The sequence below is a fragment of the Macrobrachium nipponense genome, chromosome 2, assembly GCF_015104395.2.
Source record: "Macrobrachium nipponense isolate FS-2020 chromosome 2, ASM1510439v2, whole genome shotgun sequence".
Classification (NCBI taxonomy): domain Eukaryota; kingdom Metazoa; phylum Arthropoda; class Malacostraca; order Decapoda; family Palaemonidae; genus Macrobrachium; species Macrobrachium nipponense.
In genome coordinates this window covers 126,381,846-126,399,379 of record NC_087201.1, presented here as the reverse complement: position 1 = coordinate 126,399,379, position 17,534 = coordinate 126,381,846, and the positions used below count along the sequence as shown (strand labels likewise).

Below are 17,534 nucleotides of genomic sequence, written 5' to 3'. Positions count from 1 at the left end.
TGCTTAAAGATAGAAGTTACTAGCAAACATTTTGCTGCTCATTTCAGTGACCTTTTTTTTCTATTGTAAATTATGGAGTCCTCCTCTAACTTTGGATTCCTATAACTATTCAATTTAACTGACAAATAAATTAATTCCTCCTTAGTTAGGCCTCACATTTCTGTCAAATTAATTTGTATGCTTCCATCATACCTTAACATTGTAATGTATAACGCATACAATATACTTAAGTGATTAATAAAGCACACACATGCAGATACGATACACACAATATATATATATATATATATATATATATAATATATATATATATATATATATATATATATATATATATAAAGTCATGCTTATATACATGAGTATATATACATATATGTTAATAGTAAATCAATTCATGCTATACATATGTATTTATAATGTATGTATATGAATATTTATGACCTATAAATATTAAGATTATATGTATATATATAGAGCATACATATACATGCAAAGTGCATTAACCTACAATGTCCTTTACGATCCCAATTTGGTTCACCTCGGAATTAATATATTTTCACATATGTAGGATATATATATATATATATATATATATATATATACATATATATATATATATATATATATATAATCTTTTCGTTAATTATCCTAATGAACACACTTTGAGCTGAATTTCAGTTCTGTACGATACTACAAGATTATATGCTTTGTATCAAGATTTTTCGCTGTGAACCATTGGAGGTGAACCATTCTCCAATGACCGTTGCTTATGCGTCAGATTCAAGCTGGGATTCAACCTAATAAATTTAAGTTTCAGAAGCAGTGAACGATACTGAGAAGGTTGCATTATAATGTGAAGTTGATGCCATTGGACTATAGCCTTACGACATAACGTTAAAAAGATCAGAGTTTTGGCATAATAACAACGTTTCATATTTTTTGCAAAGGAAATCGGTCAAAATATGGACATACGTTGTGAGAGTGAAGAACGTAAAAACAAGATAGTTGCTATTTTCCAACGATGTACCGACGCTGAGGGACAAAAAGTATACGCAATAAATTACCGAACTTTAATAGGACAGAAGTGAAGTAGAAAGTAACAAATGACAGTAAGAACTAAAATACACAAACCCTCCCCCCCCAAAAAAAAAATATTAAAAAAGAGAAGGGGGGAGGGGGAGGGAGAGGCGTCATCTGGCATTGTTCACCCCGACAAAAATAACGCGGGGTGTAATAGCCCAAGGTCTTCATCTCCCCTTGCTCTTCATTCCGTCGTTACCGGTGTCCCCCGAGCAGGTGTCGGTAGTCCTCCTCCTCCTTTTACCCGAAAATACACCCAGCTCTCCTCTTCTCAACCTCCCCGTCAGTTTCCAGCAAAACTCTAATAACACCATTGCACCTACAGCATGCAACAGTAGTTTTACCACAAACACTTTCTTTTACGTCTGGGCGCGCGTGGGCGCACAATTCTTGTCGTACTTAAATGCACACCCAACTGCTTTGCGTGTGTTAATGGTGACAATTATTGGTGGGAGAGATTCTCTCCGTGAAGGAAAAGATTTTTGCACCTAACCCCATAAGCGATGGTAAGTACGAAAGAGCACGCGACGGAGAAATATTCTTCATTTGCTAGAAACAGGGGATAACGTTGCTGTATGAACTGTTATATGCTTTTCCTGAAATGTTAATCGGTTTTGCTATCTACTTCCAGCTTGTACTAAAAGGCCAATTCCCTCGGGCAACATTGATCATTCTATATGATAGGAAGCCTTCTTTACTGAGCCTTTAAACCCCTATTACCTTCCCAACCAATTTGGGGCTAAAGAGGCCTTTGGAACGTCGAATTCTCGCGGAGGTAAAATGTTTTCCGAATTGGTTCTGTCTTTACTCGTCTCTAGGACGTGAAACAAGGGGGGGCCCTCCTTTTAAGTCCCCACGCCCCAACTCCTCCCCTCCAAATCCCATTCCCATCCCCACCACCTCTCTCTCTCTCTCTCTCTCTCTCTCTCTCTCTCTCTCTCTCTCTCTACTCTTCTTCTTCTTCTTCTTCTTCTTCTTCTTCTTTCTTCTTCTTCTTCTCTGACAATATTAAATGATAAAGAAAAATGTATAAATCATATTCAAACATTACTCATTGTCGTCAGTATCTTTCAAGTAAATTCTTAGTATGAACAACACAGTCTTAAGATTAGATTGAGCAAATGATACCAGCGATTTCTCTAACCTCTCGATATTGGTGGAGAAGGTAGTGATAACTGTCTGCAAAATAAGGTATAAGAAATATCCGAGAAGAACGAAAGTGTTATTCTCTATCTAGTTGTTCAGTGCGACTTGTATTTGGATGATTCTTTTTCCCATTTTCCTTAGTTAACATTCTCTGAAGGGCTCAAAGTCACGAATCCTCTCGACTATCTAAAGTAATGAGGCATTCCATTTCGGCCAACTCAATTCTGTCACTTTTTTGCCAGGAGTCCTATGCGAATAACATCAAAGAAAAACCTCTAGACATTCCTCGGTATATGACTGCTAAATGCACTTTCAGAATTACTAAGCATTATACATTTCAGTTTTGGACTCAGAACCATGCAGAATAGTGGCTAATAAATTTTTCAGTTACCCATCTATGACCAGCCTTCAGATGTGGAAGAGACTAGAAACTGGAAAGGACACCGCGATACAAATAAATACTATCTGGAAAGAATGATTATCCAAAGAAACAAGCGTTCATTAATTACAGAAACAGCGTCACGATCTCTTCGCTCTCTTTGTTTTTAAGCGTAGCCTGAACGTTATAAGATCCCGTAATTTCTGCAAGCTTGCTTTTTAAAGAAAAAACTCAAAATAAAAGCAGAAAATTATGTAACTTCCATCCCGAGGTCACTTGATCATCAGTACCTAGCAGTCTGTTTCGTGCCTTTTCTTAATTTATAAACCTTAAGAATACTTGCTACATCTAATCTACAGTATGAACGCAATAAAAGGAAAATAACTATCGTTAAGCAAAATACGATATGAAGAGAATTTACCACAATTTTAAGTCATAGAAGCAGGAAAGTTCATTTGATACTGATCGCGGAAAAGTAATTTACGTAAAGATCTTTGCAAAGTTGTCGGTAGAGAAATTACAATGGTTGAGAGGTTTGTGATACACTGACACGACTGCACAGTAGATAGATTGATAGATAAATAGATATAGATAGATGCTTATGATATCTTGTTAAAATCCCCATATACATGCGTAAAATTATGCATACGTCAGTTAGTGGTGCACAATCCTAATGCAATAAGCAAATAAATAAACTGCAGAACCAAACTTTCTTTATGTCTTGGTTACCGAGTGAACGCAAAAACTCGGACAATGTGAAATTCCTTATTTTATGTGATGCTAAAAATTCAACCTCCGGAGGACTTCCACATCGAGTCAAAGAGGACGAAGTTCCAAGACTGCAATGCGAAGGAGAGGGAGACTTCAAGAAATCAGCAGACTTTCTCCCGCGATAACTTGAGCCTCCCATCGCAAGGAGCAAGAACCTTGGTACGCATATTTCCACCATTAACGGAACACCCAAAAAATTATCTTTTAGAAGAAAGATACCGTTCGATGAACATTACTCAAAGATAGAAGTGAGCCTCAGGTCAGAGATGAAAATCACCAATCACCTTTCAAAATATAACAAGAGTTACAATTAAATATGGATGGATATATATATATATACATATATATATATATATATATATATATATATATATATATATATTATATATATATATATATATATATAGTGAAAATTGAAGGCGGTTCTATCAACCAGTAGACATCAGTCGATACAAGGTGAAGGACAATCCTTTATTCCCATTATATGTACTTTTATTGTCGCGACGTTTCAAGACATAAAAGTCCCATTATCAAGCTAAAAGAGAGATAAAACAAAAGTTAAAATCACAAACTCGGCATACATATTAAAAGCTTAAAAAGTTAACAAATATAAAAAGCAAGTACAAGAGTAGGGAGGAGTCAATACCATCAGGTGCTGAAAGCACAGACCGAGTGACAATTCAGGCCGGGTCAGCTTCGACTTGAACTCACGAGAGATACAGAGGTGTTGCGGAAGACTGGGTGTTTAACTGCGGAACGAGTTGTTTAATGAAAGTGTTTCTAAAATAGCTAAATGCTGTTTCGTTAGGGGATTGGCCTATAATTTTAAAATCTTTGTAATTCATGTCATGTTTACATTTCTTTGTGTGCTCGCGTATACATGAAAACTCAGGATTATTTAATTTGACACCTGTTCTATAACTAACGCCACGATGAGAGTCTAATCTCACTTTGAGTAACCTTGCAACCCAATGAATATCAGATCTCTGTTTAATTTAAACACAAGGAGAAACTCAGTCCACTGATGACCTCAGGAGTCGTATATCTATTTAATTGCCCTAGATGTAATCTAGGGAAGTACGTCGGCTCCACACGGAGGTTACTCAAAGTGAGATTAGACTCTCATCGTGGCGTTAGTTATAGAACAGGTGTCAAATTAAATAATCCTGAGTTTTCATGTATACGCGAGCACACAAAGAAATGTAAACTGACATGAATTACAAAGATTTTAAAATTATAGGCCAATCCCCTAACGAACAGCATTTAGCTATTTTAGAATCACTTTTCATTAACAAAAACTCGTTCCGCAGTTAAACACCCAGTCTTCCGCAACACCTCTGTATCTCTCGTGAGTTCAAGTCGAAGCTGACCCGGCCTGAATTGTCACTCGGTCTGTGCTTTCAGCACCTGATGGTATTGACTCCTCCCTACTCTTGTACTTGCTTTTTATATTTGTTAACTTTTTAAGCTTTTAATATGTATGCCGAGTTTGTGATTTTAACTTTGTTTTATCTCTCTTTTAGCTTGATAATGGGACTTTTATGTCTTGAAACGTCGCGACAATAAAAGTACATATAATGGGAATAAAGGATTGTCCTTCACCTTGTATCGACTGATATATATATATATATATATATATATATATATATATATATATATATATATATATATATATATGTGTGTGTGTGTGTGTGTGTGTGTAAATACATACACACACACACGCACACACACACACACATATATATATATATATATATATATATATATATATATATATATATATATATATATATATATATATGTATTATGTATATATATAGATATGTATATAATGTACATATATAATACATACATACATTTATACATGCCTGTCTGACGCAGGTCATGCAACAAAACCTTCAACTGCCCATCTCATTTGGGCAAATAATGCCTGTCTTTATAGATAATGCAAGTGACATATCAAGCACTTGCGGGTGTTACCAAGTATCTATCTGTCCGTTACGTTATCTTTTCAGACGTGCAAGAACATAATAAAACACTGCGTCATCATATCATTGCATGCAACAGTTACATGTCATAATTTTATCCAATAAAGATTTATTCTACAAGATGACACGGCTAGCGTCATAAAGGTACTTGACTTGTTGGCTTAATCATATGCAATGACAGTGTTCGAGTCATTCTAACATCATCTCTGACACTGATGGAATTCATGACTTCTTCATTGAATCTATACTAACGTCTGTCTGGAGGCAAAGAGTTATGCGGGATGTCAAGCAAATAATTATATACTTTGTTATATACGAGTGACAATTTAAGCTTGCTCACAACATTAAAAGAAATGTACTTTTCACATGTGCCGGTAAGCGACGCGCAATATTTCTTTTCTTTCACCCTTGGCCCGTATCCTGTTAAAAGGATTTGTAAAAACTATTGAATAGAGGAATGAAGTAGTAAACTGTCAACAGAAGATTTTCAACTGCACCACTAATACTTCGAACACCCGTAAGTCCGTCTTAGAATCAGGATGGGCACTATCCAGTATTTAATTTAGAAGCAATCTCTTTGGAATCAGCATCTGTGTACACGTGTATATATATATTATTATATATATATATATATATATATATATATATATATATATATATATATATATATTTATATATATATAAGTATGCATATAATGTATATGTAATATAAAATATATGTGTATATATAAATTAAAACAATTAAAGCATTATCAGATATACAAATTTACACACAAACCCAAATACAAATGTAGTGTCGATCGATAGATCAATCGATTAACCGAGAGAGAGAGAGAGAGAGAGAGAGAATGGGGGTTGGGGGGTGGGAATTAGCTATGTGATGCTGGACTGTTTCTTTTACTATTATTCAGCGCATTTTTTTTTTACTTCATTGCCTTTTAATGGCATCGTCAGAAACTGAAGTGACAATAAAAAAAATACATATATATATATATATATATATATATATATATATATATATATATATCAAGTATAAACGGCCCATTAAAACAATCTGGTTTAAAGCTAAGGACTATATTTCGGTGGATTGAATTCCCACCTTATCAGGGGTAGAAGTTAGTCCACAGAATACTTTACTTTAAACCAAATAGATGCTTTAATGCCTTTTATACTTGAGACGTATCCTGTTTTAACAGAAGAATTTATTTACACACACTCACATACACAGACACACACACATACACACATACACACACACACACACTATATATATATATATATATATATATATATATATATATATATATATATATATATATATATATCTTTTCTTGCATACAGATGACAACTGAAAGAGGGGAGTTCAGACTTTGCCAGTAGTTTTACTCAATGAACTCTTATTTACTTTTGTGTGACAGAATTCTTATTTGAACATTCTAATAATACTTTTGCAAACCTACGCATTTAAAGCAGCAGAATCTACGCGGGCTAAGCGTGATTTTTACAGCACTTCTCTTCAGCAATGTGATATCCATAAGAGAGCGAAGTAGAGTATTTCTTATCAACAGGCGAGCTGAGGAAACACTCGTGAAAGACAACGAATGAGAGCTGAAAGGAGACATGCATTAGGTGAATGAAAAGGAGGAGGCTTCCTTCAGAAGGCAGACGATGACAGAGCATAAAATCGACCAAAAGAGGCTGAAGAGGAGGCAGGGGAAGAGGAGGTGGAGAGAGGTAAGGGAACGAGCTACCTGAGCAGGAGGCAAGGGAGAGAGAGAGAGAGAGAGAAAGAAAAGAGAGAGAGGAGAGCGAGAGAGAGACGAGCTACCTGAGCGGGAGATAGGAGAGAGAGAGAGAGAGAGAGAGAGAGAGAGAGAGAGAGGAGCTGCCTGAGGAGGGTGTCGTTCCTTTCACGGTGTATAGAGGAAGGGATGAGGCACCTTCCATTTGCCTTTGTCCCTCCCACTTAGGAAAATTGAGAGTTGTTATCCTCGGAGTAACTGGGCTGCTTCTGGCTGACAGTATCCTCCCAAAATTGGCGACAGAAGAGGGTAAACATAGCCTGATGCAGCTTACGAACAAAGGACAACCATTACTTAAGTTGGAAATACCTATAAAGTATGGCTGACGAGAAGGATGCTCACTCATTTGTGTGATGCCCTTCTTTGAGAAGCAGCACTTTGCTCTTGGTAATTTTTGTTGTGTCATTAATGACTGAATTTGAGGTTGTGGGGGGGGACCTAGGGCTTGGTTCCACTGGGTTAACAATTACTGTAATTGGCCATCATTTATTATATATATATATATATATATATATATATATATATATATATATATATATATATATGTATGCTTTAAAAATCACAGTACATGCACGTGACTTCATTAAATAAGCGAATACCACAGGAGAATGATAGGCAGAAATCTAAGCGCTTTCGTCTTACTAAGACATTGTATTAGTTAAGAACGAAAGCGCTTGGATTTCTGCCTATCATTTTCCTGTGGTATTCGGTTTTATACACACACACACACACACACACACACACACACATATATATATATATATATATATATATATATATATATATATATATATATATATATATGTGTGTGTGTGTGTGTGTGTGTGTGTGTGTGTACAAACATACACACACACTATACATTTAAATATACTATATATATATATATATATATATATATATAGTATATATATAATATATATATATATATATATATATATATATATATATATATATATATAAATGGCATTTCAATATTTTCTATTTTCAGGTGTTTGGAGGTACATAATTAGCAAATTTAATCACCTATAATCGGAGGTGAAAATTTCTATTGCCTCTTTTCTACATGATTTCGACACTATACAATTCCGATGGAAAAAAATAAACAAATAAGCAAGAGTATTAAAAATGGTAATACTTTTAACCAATAATGAGCGATTATGTGGTATTTTTATTTTCTTTAAGCGTTCTATATATGGTTCTCTCATATAGCAGATAGCACAAGGAATGATTTTTAGTTATAGACAATTACCAAAAACTCTAACACCAATGAAGGATACTTGGGGCCTGTGAGTGTGGATCATAACTGCCAAAGTGTTTCATGTTACTTGGAACTTGTACTTGTAGAGAGTGACCAAATAGGTCGTAAGTCGCTACGCTAGTAGAATTATACAGATTCTAGGGGATAGTAATCCGATGCCTTGAAAAAGACTCCCTGAAACAATGAGAATTAGATGGTCTATGATAACTGTACATCTTTCGGAGCCATCTATTGATTTTACACTCTGTAACTACAAGGAATTGGGTTATTCATTGCTGGACAGAGTAACGTAACGTTGAAGGTCTCAATTTTCCCCAATTGAAAAAAGGAATAACATTTATTGTGTATGTTAGACAACGTGCATATTGATTCCAAGGAAAAGAACCAATATTTGGATTATAACAGTTCATTAACACTAAAATCTGACTTCCTTTGAAAATAAAATACATCCAAGCGAAAATGGTAGTGCCTTTGAGCAAATTACGTTTAAAACGAGAATATAAATTTGATCGATATTTCATAAATATGAGAACAATCGAGTTATTTGTATTCAGTGTTTCATTTGAACAAAAAGACCACCACTCTTTTGACTTGTTTTGGTAAAATAGTTACCTCACAATACAATGCACTATAATCGGTGTTTAGAATTTTGTAGAGAATGCTGTGTTTTTCATGAGTGTTTTTATATGATAAGACCTTTAATAATACTACGACAACGTACCATTTTGAATATTTATCTGAACATGGATTATCTATGAAGTATTTTTAATTTTTACAGTAAATATCTCTAGTATAGGAAAAGCTATTTAGTTTACTAGAAAACATCCCGGATTAATTCGTATGAAAAGTATTTAAATTGTTATTTTTTCTGTTTCATACACGTATAAGATTGAATGTAGCCATTCTTATAATATTACTTATAACGTTAAAAATCCTGTTTTTTTTTTAACTTAAGAAACTTGATCATTCAATTTTGCAGGTGGGCTTTATATCAATAAGTCAACAGGAAAATTCATAAACACAAAAATAATGTAATTGGGTATTTCTCACCTTAAAAAAACCTAAAAGAAAGTCAGTGCATCCATGCTTATGAATAAGTTAAAATTTACCATTAATCATCCGTTGCTCTGAGTTGACAATCAGTTTCAAAACCGATTCAAAATGATTCGAAGGAATCATCGTTCTCTTCGAACTTTTTACAGGGACACCTGTAAACAGAGAGACACTGCTAAATCGCATACAACCCCACCTCATCCAAACCTTCAAATCCAAGCACCTGTTGTTCAATCCGAACACCAGCTGCCTCATCTAATCATCCCGTTGCTGTTCCTCTTCGCCAGTACCTTAACGAGCGGCGCTGAGAAGATTAACTCCTCATCTGGCCACTCTCAAGTGAGCAATATCTAATGATTTACAGCAATTCACTGTATAAGATAAAATTCATCCATTCGTTGTATTAACATCGTTCTTCATATCCCAAGGGAACTTTGATTCCCAAACTTTTTCTCCCACTCACATTTTATCCTTTCCTTCCCACGCTCTCCTTAGTTACTGGGATTTGCTTCTTTAACACTTTATCCCCCACTAAATTATTTCAATTCTGGCCCAGTGGTTAAATTGGAGTCGAATGATATATTGTAGAGAAGAATCCTTCATCCATCACCAGTTACGGGCTGCTGTGAAGCAAGAGCCCGTGCCAGCACAAAGCTGGCTTAATCTAGCTACTACTACTAACCTGGCCCCCTCACGGTCTACAAAATTCTATGGACAATTCCCACCACATTTGAGTACCGAGCGACTGCTTGACTCCAATGATGGAATTAAAATTGTAATGGAAGTGAACAACGGCGTAACAAAACACCTTTCATTGTTTTGAACAAGCTTAACATTTGGTTACCTTTGAATGCTACGATTGTAGCAACTAGCATGCATGGCTGTTTATTAGCCTGGAATAGGCATGGACATGAACTTCTCGGACATAAATATTTCATTTAATCTGACACGACTTTCACAGAGTTTCTAAACAAGACAGCTAAACCAGCTAACCATTCATGGATGATACCACAGAAACACTGAAGGCCAATTCACCTGGGTCACTTCATCATCTACATGAAAAGTGAACTTTAAGATGTAATCAAAACCTGAACAGTGTCGGGATATTTAGTCAACTTCCTGAACAGGATTTTTAATGTTATCGCCATACTTATGCGACAGCATTTTAGTCAGAAGAATTATAAAGCTGATGTCGGGAAATAGTTCATAACTACTATCAGGAGCACCATATCTTCTGGGACCAACGAAGCAGATGAATAACTGTTTCAGACTTTCAAATGAGTAATTAGAATCTCAGAGATGCCCTAGGAAGAACAACTAAAATAATGACTTACTTGGTAAATGTGCACACTTATATTTGGAATACACACTCAGTGAAGTCTAGCAGATAAATTCAGTATAAGACCGGCATTCCTTTTCCTTCACTGCTATATGAAGACTTTCTGAACAGGTGAAGGAAGCACCAAAGTCCAAACTGAAAATGAACCTTGAGATGCCCCCATAAGACTTAGTAGTACAATAAATACCCCGTGCTACATAGCATACTATGGACCTGCCACTGTCACAATAGTCTTTGATGCTTATGGTATATGCTAGGAAATATTACAATTACTTAGTACCTTCACATCAACCAACTTCGTCCTTACTACATAACTATAGCAATTGCTGACCTAGCAGTACCAGTAATATCAAGCCAAAGCAATGGGGAGTGACATGTAGTACATTACCAATAACCAAAGAGACTTATTCCCCATCCATCCACTGAGGGCGACCATTGACCCGAAAATCAACAAAGAACTAATGTATCATGGTATTACGCAGTTAAGGGCTACGAGAATATTTGAACAGTGTGGGGACCCTTGCTGTTTTCTTGAAAATGCCACTGTTATGACACATCCTGTCTCTTTCACCTTGAATATGTCTGCCCTCTTTCATCATTACTTTCGTAGATCAACCACCCTTCTTTTACCTCCCGTATCCAGTACCATCCAATCAACAACGCATAAAAATTCCATACGAAGATTTCGTTAGTTGTTTGTCGTTCTACTACATTCCCTGTCGACAAATTCGTCATTTCGTCACTCAGAACCCTTGTGGCATAGATTACAATATATATGAATATATATATATATATATATATATATATATATATATATATAGATATATAATATCCAATTAGTTTCTTTACCTAAGAATTAATATATTTTCATATATGTTAACTGAAGGGGAAATTTTAGTTGATATAATTTCGTCCGCTCCCGGGCGCGAACCTAGAAACCAAGAAATCGGGACATTTAGTGAAGTGCACTTTAGTCTTGTGGTGGTATATTGAATCACAGGTGATGTGATCAGACTCATATATATATATATATATATATATATATATATATATATATATATATCATATTATAATATATCCTTTAATTAGCTTTTCCAAATATTCCCCATTTTCTCTCTGCACACCTAAGCCCGACTTGTACTAATGAAATTACACATATAGTTTTTCTTACCATACCCCAGCTTCCCTTCTAGAGAGAATGATCATAGAAGGATATTGTATCTGGTTCTCAAATTCTATCCTTAAACCTAACTGGGACTGATCAACACTCACACATACATACATATATACATACATACATACATACATACATAGAAAAACTGTCAGGTATTGTAAATCCGTGAGTATAAAAAGTCAAGTGTTTCCAAATGTGAGCTTGTTCGAAATCTAAATACAAAAATGACGTTTAAATACTGCTCAGGAATAACAAATTCATAATGAGTATTTCTAATAAATGCCTATAGCTGCATCTACATGCAAATTAAAATTCACGATATACGTTAACATAAATGTAATAAGTTCTGCTTATGGAAAGGACCATTAATATTAAATTGCCGTACTTTAAAGAGAGGGAGTGAGTCCTTATTATCAAATATTTGTATACAAAATCAAAGTTAAAGGAAATTCATTCAAAGATTTATGAGCCAACATAATAATTATCTATCCAATTTACACAGAGCAAAATCGGGGAAATATTCTAACTATATAAATCATATATATTATATATATATATATATATATATATATATATATATATATATATATATATTTAAAATTTCGCTGCGCCGCTGCCAGAATGAGAAAAAATATGCTATCTACTCTCTCTCTCTCTCTCTCTCTCTCTTTCACTCTCTCAACTATATATATTATATACTATACATAAGTTATATATTATATAATATACATATATATATATATATATAATAGTATATATAATATATATATATGTATGTTTTATATATATGTAAATATAATATGTATGTATGTATGTATGTATGTATACACATAGTATATACATATAGATATATATATATATGTATATTTAGGCTATACAAATGTATGTATTATATATACATACATGTACGTGTCCATATATGAAGGTATACAACTCCTATACATTCATATATATAGATATCCTTCTTGATATTAGGAATACCCAAGCAAATATTTTCTTATGGTCGTAAGTAACAGATGGTTCCCTTCATGTGATTTGTGGTGTAACTCATGCTGTAGCTTGGACAACTGGAGAAGTTTCTTTGGATCCTGTGACAAGAAGTGTTACTCTTCTACTTTTTTCTTTTATTCTTTACTTTACTCAGGAAAGTATTAAGTTTAATACGTAAGGGATCATTCCCATCACTCTGATTGAATACATTTATAGAAGTTAAGCCTAAGGCCAAGCACTGGGACGTATGAGGTCATTTAGCGCTGAACCGGAAATTAACGGAAAAAAGGTTTAAGAGGTGTAACAGGATGATAACCTCGCAGTTGCACAACGAAATATTTGTTTGGAAGTGATGGAAAGTAAGATGGAAGTGAATATGAACAGAGGGGCAGTAAAAAGACTGAAAGGGATTGCATCTAGGGGCCGAAGAGACGCTCCAATGAACCTTATGTAATGCCTACAGTGCACCGCATGAGGTGCACTGACGGCACTTCCCTCCTAGGGGGCTCCCATCCCATACTTGCTGCATAATAAGTAGCAATACAATGAAATATGCACGTGTTAAATCTTGACACTTAGTATCGGTATTGTTTACTACCTGCTTGTGTTTCACAAATGGAAAACATTTAAAAGATTCAGCGGCTTACCTTTTGAACTGTTTACACAAGCAGCCTTTTTCACATTGGATGCTTTCACTTTGAAGTGTACTTTCAAACTAATCCGGTTTTAGCTTTGTTTTCAGAAGTAAACTTCTATTCCAAAAATACATCCAAAATGGTTGATTGGAGGTTTTGCTTTTCGAAGTAAGATCCTGTTTTTCTTTATATCTTTTGGTATAAAACATTTTTGTAATTGATCACTAGTAGCCTTTTATATTTCCGACAAAATGACAACAATACTTTTAGACGAAATCGGCAATTCAGTTCACTGTGCTGAAATTTTTTATTTCTGATAAGGTAAATGGATACCAGCAATTGCTAGGGCCAAAAAAAGACATTGGGGTAGCAACCTCACCCTAAAAAAATGGAAAAAGTTACTTTATTTTAACTGTATCTGTCCAGACGAATAGATTCAAATATTCGGTGTCGATATTATTACATAATAATTGTACAATAACATTTCAATGTATAGTGGTGCTTGACTTAATAAACAATTTTTGAAATCATCTAAATATTAATAAAACGTAACAGAAGAAACTTTAATACCGGCAGTCAGCAGGGGCTGACGAGAAACCTGTTGTTGCGGATGAAATATTCGCTCCTCGGCGAGTTGCAGTTTTACCCTCACAACTTCATCGTTAGGCATACTGAAAGCAATTCCGAACGCTTGAGACACTTTTTTTTCACAGCTTCTAAGACACAGATAAAAAAACTAAGGTTCCGATCTCTGGATAAACCTGTGACCTGGAAGAAAATGACCAACGGAAAATAACCATCAATGATAGAGTAAATGTTATTTTGACCTTGAAGGTGGCCGGCGACCCAGGAAAATTCTCCAAGAAACATATCTTATGATCTTGTCAAATTTAGAGAAAAAGAAAATGACCTTTAAATCAAGCTGTGTCCTTGAAAAAAGGGGCAAGGGAAAGTGGTTTGGTATCAAATAGTCACCCACCCTAGAATAAATTCTAATCATGCTCTATTAAAATTAGAGAAAAATTGAAGGGTGAGACTGAAATTGTGCCCCTTAAATTGAAGCGACCTTGAAACCTGGATGGTCACAAATATTTGCAACAAAATCACACGAACCGCTAAGATGCCTCCCTACCAGGTTTCATTAAAATCGGAGAGAAATATGATACCTACTTATAAATTGACATGTGACCTTGAAAAGTAAGTCAAAGTAAAAGCCTACGGTGAAATTATAGTCACCAGGAATAAAAGTACACAGAAGCATTAAAATCAGTTAAAATAAAGCGAAAATCAATAAGGTGCAGGTCAATACGAAACACAAATAAAAAAAACTAAACAAAGCAGAATCGAATTAGTGTCAACTATAAGAGCAAGAATGGTTGATACTATAATACCAGCACCAAGGACAACAAAAACAATTGGAAAAATTGGAAATTCTTACCTTGTCCTTCAAGAAAATTTGTCGTAGCTTTCTTCAAAATGGAGGATATGGACGAGTTTTAAGCAAAAACGATCCCATGTGTTACCCTCGCAAATTTTCTGGAGGACGAGATGAATTCACCGTGACGTCACAAGCGAGCCAAGGCAAAGTATTGCGTAACTGAGACAGATCACAAATAACATTAATCTTGACTGCGCTCCTGAAGAGAAGCTTAATCTTGTCTGCAGCGACGAATCGAACTGAAAGACAGAAAATGACAAAACTCATGTAATTCCCGTACTCAAATCGTACATGTATACATGCGTAATACTGAGTCATATTGAGCGCAAGTGGGTATGCAAGACTGAAACGGTATTCAATAATGAACGTCGCCCTGAGAACTAGATGACTTGAAAGGATAACTCCAATATCTCTCGGGATTAATTCTAGACTGAATTCAATGATAAGACTCACTCCAAAAACGACTCGGGTATATCTGTACCGTACTTAACTAACGCCTTGGCGAGAATGAAAGGTTTTCAAGTGGATGATGTTTGTTCTTGTAATAAAGTCAAGTTGGTGAATAATCACTCAAAAACATTAGTGGATTTTATCTACTTGCTTTGTAAAACTATGATTGGCATAACCTAGATAAAAACAAATTAATACATATGAATGGAATATACGTTACATACTATACTGATGAAGGAATTCCACCACAAAAAACTTCCTTCGTAAAAATACTTCTTCCCGAATACCTTTGGAAAATATTCTTTTAACCTTTTTTTTCTCTCTCTTTTCTTTTTCGTCGCCTCTTTTACATTCGGTTAATTAACTCACCCATCTATACGATAACAGTATTGTTAATGCAGTTACATTTGACAGTAATGAAGACTGTTTTGGAAAATGAACCTTGAAGCAAGTGATACCCTGAAAATCATCCCGAAACCCTCGTTCCCGTGGAACTCTTTTATTCTAACAAGTCTGCTTTATTAGACATAATACAAAAAGATAATTAATTTTATATTTTTTGCAGAGCCCCGTTGTAATCTACGAAAATCACCGCCCGCGTTAATATACAAGCCCATCCAACTCTCTCTCTCTCTCTCTCTCTCTCTCTCTCTCTCTCGACGAAGAGGAAATCAAGCACAAAACAGATGACTGTGAATATCCCGTCTCGGTTTTAGCTTCTGGTCGCAGACAGGGACATCCTTCAACAAGCTCTGCATAAAGAGGCTCTTTCTGTATTATTTACCTGAGAGAGAATTATCGTAAGACAATCTGGGTAGCCAGCTAGGACTTTTCTTTGGCCAATTTATTGCTCTATGCAAGATTATGACCCTTGACGCTGCCCTCGGGGAGTAATAATGATGCTAGTAAACGCCAGGGAGAAAAAGAGGGGAGGAGGGTCCTGGAAAGGAGGGGAGTGAAATGAAGGAAGGGGAGAGAGGCAGGATGAGGAAGGCGGGTAAGGGGGAAGGGCAAAAAGGGATAAGATGGAGGTGAAGAAGTGACTGATAAGGTATAAAGCACCGAGAATTCGGACTGAGTGTACAAAATGTTAAGGCGTTTCAATATTCTTGATTTACAGACGAATTATAGAGTAATGATCTTAACGAATATCATATTAAGAAATAGAAGTGTAAAAAACAGCAAAACTAAAAGGGCAAAGTTTTAACATGTGAAGTCATCGATTATTAAAGCAAAGCAGTTCCTGAAAAATTATGACTATATCACTGAAATCTATATTTACTTTACAGGAAGTGACAAGAAAAAATAGCCTAAGGAAAAAAGATCGCACACAAATTTTTTTTCTTGTCAAGATTCACGTCAGTGTAAAAGACATACTATAGAAGGAGGCAAAGGTGCGGTCATTCCCATGGGATTCTTTGATGAGGAAAGATTAAGACATTTGTTGTAGCCACGCCAGAAATGAATGACTTCAAAGAGGAACTCGCGCGTCCTTCTGGGCACCTTACGGACGTGGACGGTCATTTTTTTCCTTTCCAGGTAAAACCTAGGTTAAAAAGAAAGTCTATCTTGAAAAGAGGAAGTGTATAAATTGGTCTATTCAATAATGAAATGACTATAGCTTCTAAAGAGCAGTTGCCATTACTTCAAGTTTAGTGCCTTAGCTTCTAGACGTTTGTTACAAACGTATTGGTGTCTTCTTCTTTCCCACCGTTGTCCCTACATGAAGGGGTCGGTTGCCTGATGCGCCTTCTCCACTGCCTTCTATCAAAGGCATCATCCTGCACCAAACCTCATCTCTCCATATTTTCCTTCACTTTATCTCGCCATCTAATTCCCTGTCTCCCTCTCGATCTTCTTCCTCTAACAGGTTCTTCCCCAACCCTCTTCACTCCCTCCTCATCATCCATCCTTAACACATGCCCATACCATCTCAATCGTGACTCTCGTTACAAACGTATTGGTGCGCTGCTCCCTTATTATTCGTATAACCTGCCCCATTTCTTTATTTACTTCATTTCACTAGTGCTG

At 35.4% G+C, this 17,534-nt stretch overlaps 1 long non-coding RNA gene across 1 annotated transcript in view; it reads right to left on the bottom strand.

Annotated features, from left to right (window-relative positions):
- Positions 1–17,534, bottom strand: part of LOC135221520 (uncharacterized) — a 53,697-nt gene that overhangs the window by 32,408 nt on the left and 3,755 nt on the right. The window contains exon 2 of the long non-coding RNA XR_010315998.1: positions 15,054–15,292. This is a non-coding gene — a long non-coding RNA (uncharacterized LOC135221520). The remainder of the gene's footprint in view (positions 1–15,053; positions 15,293–17,534) is intronic.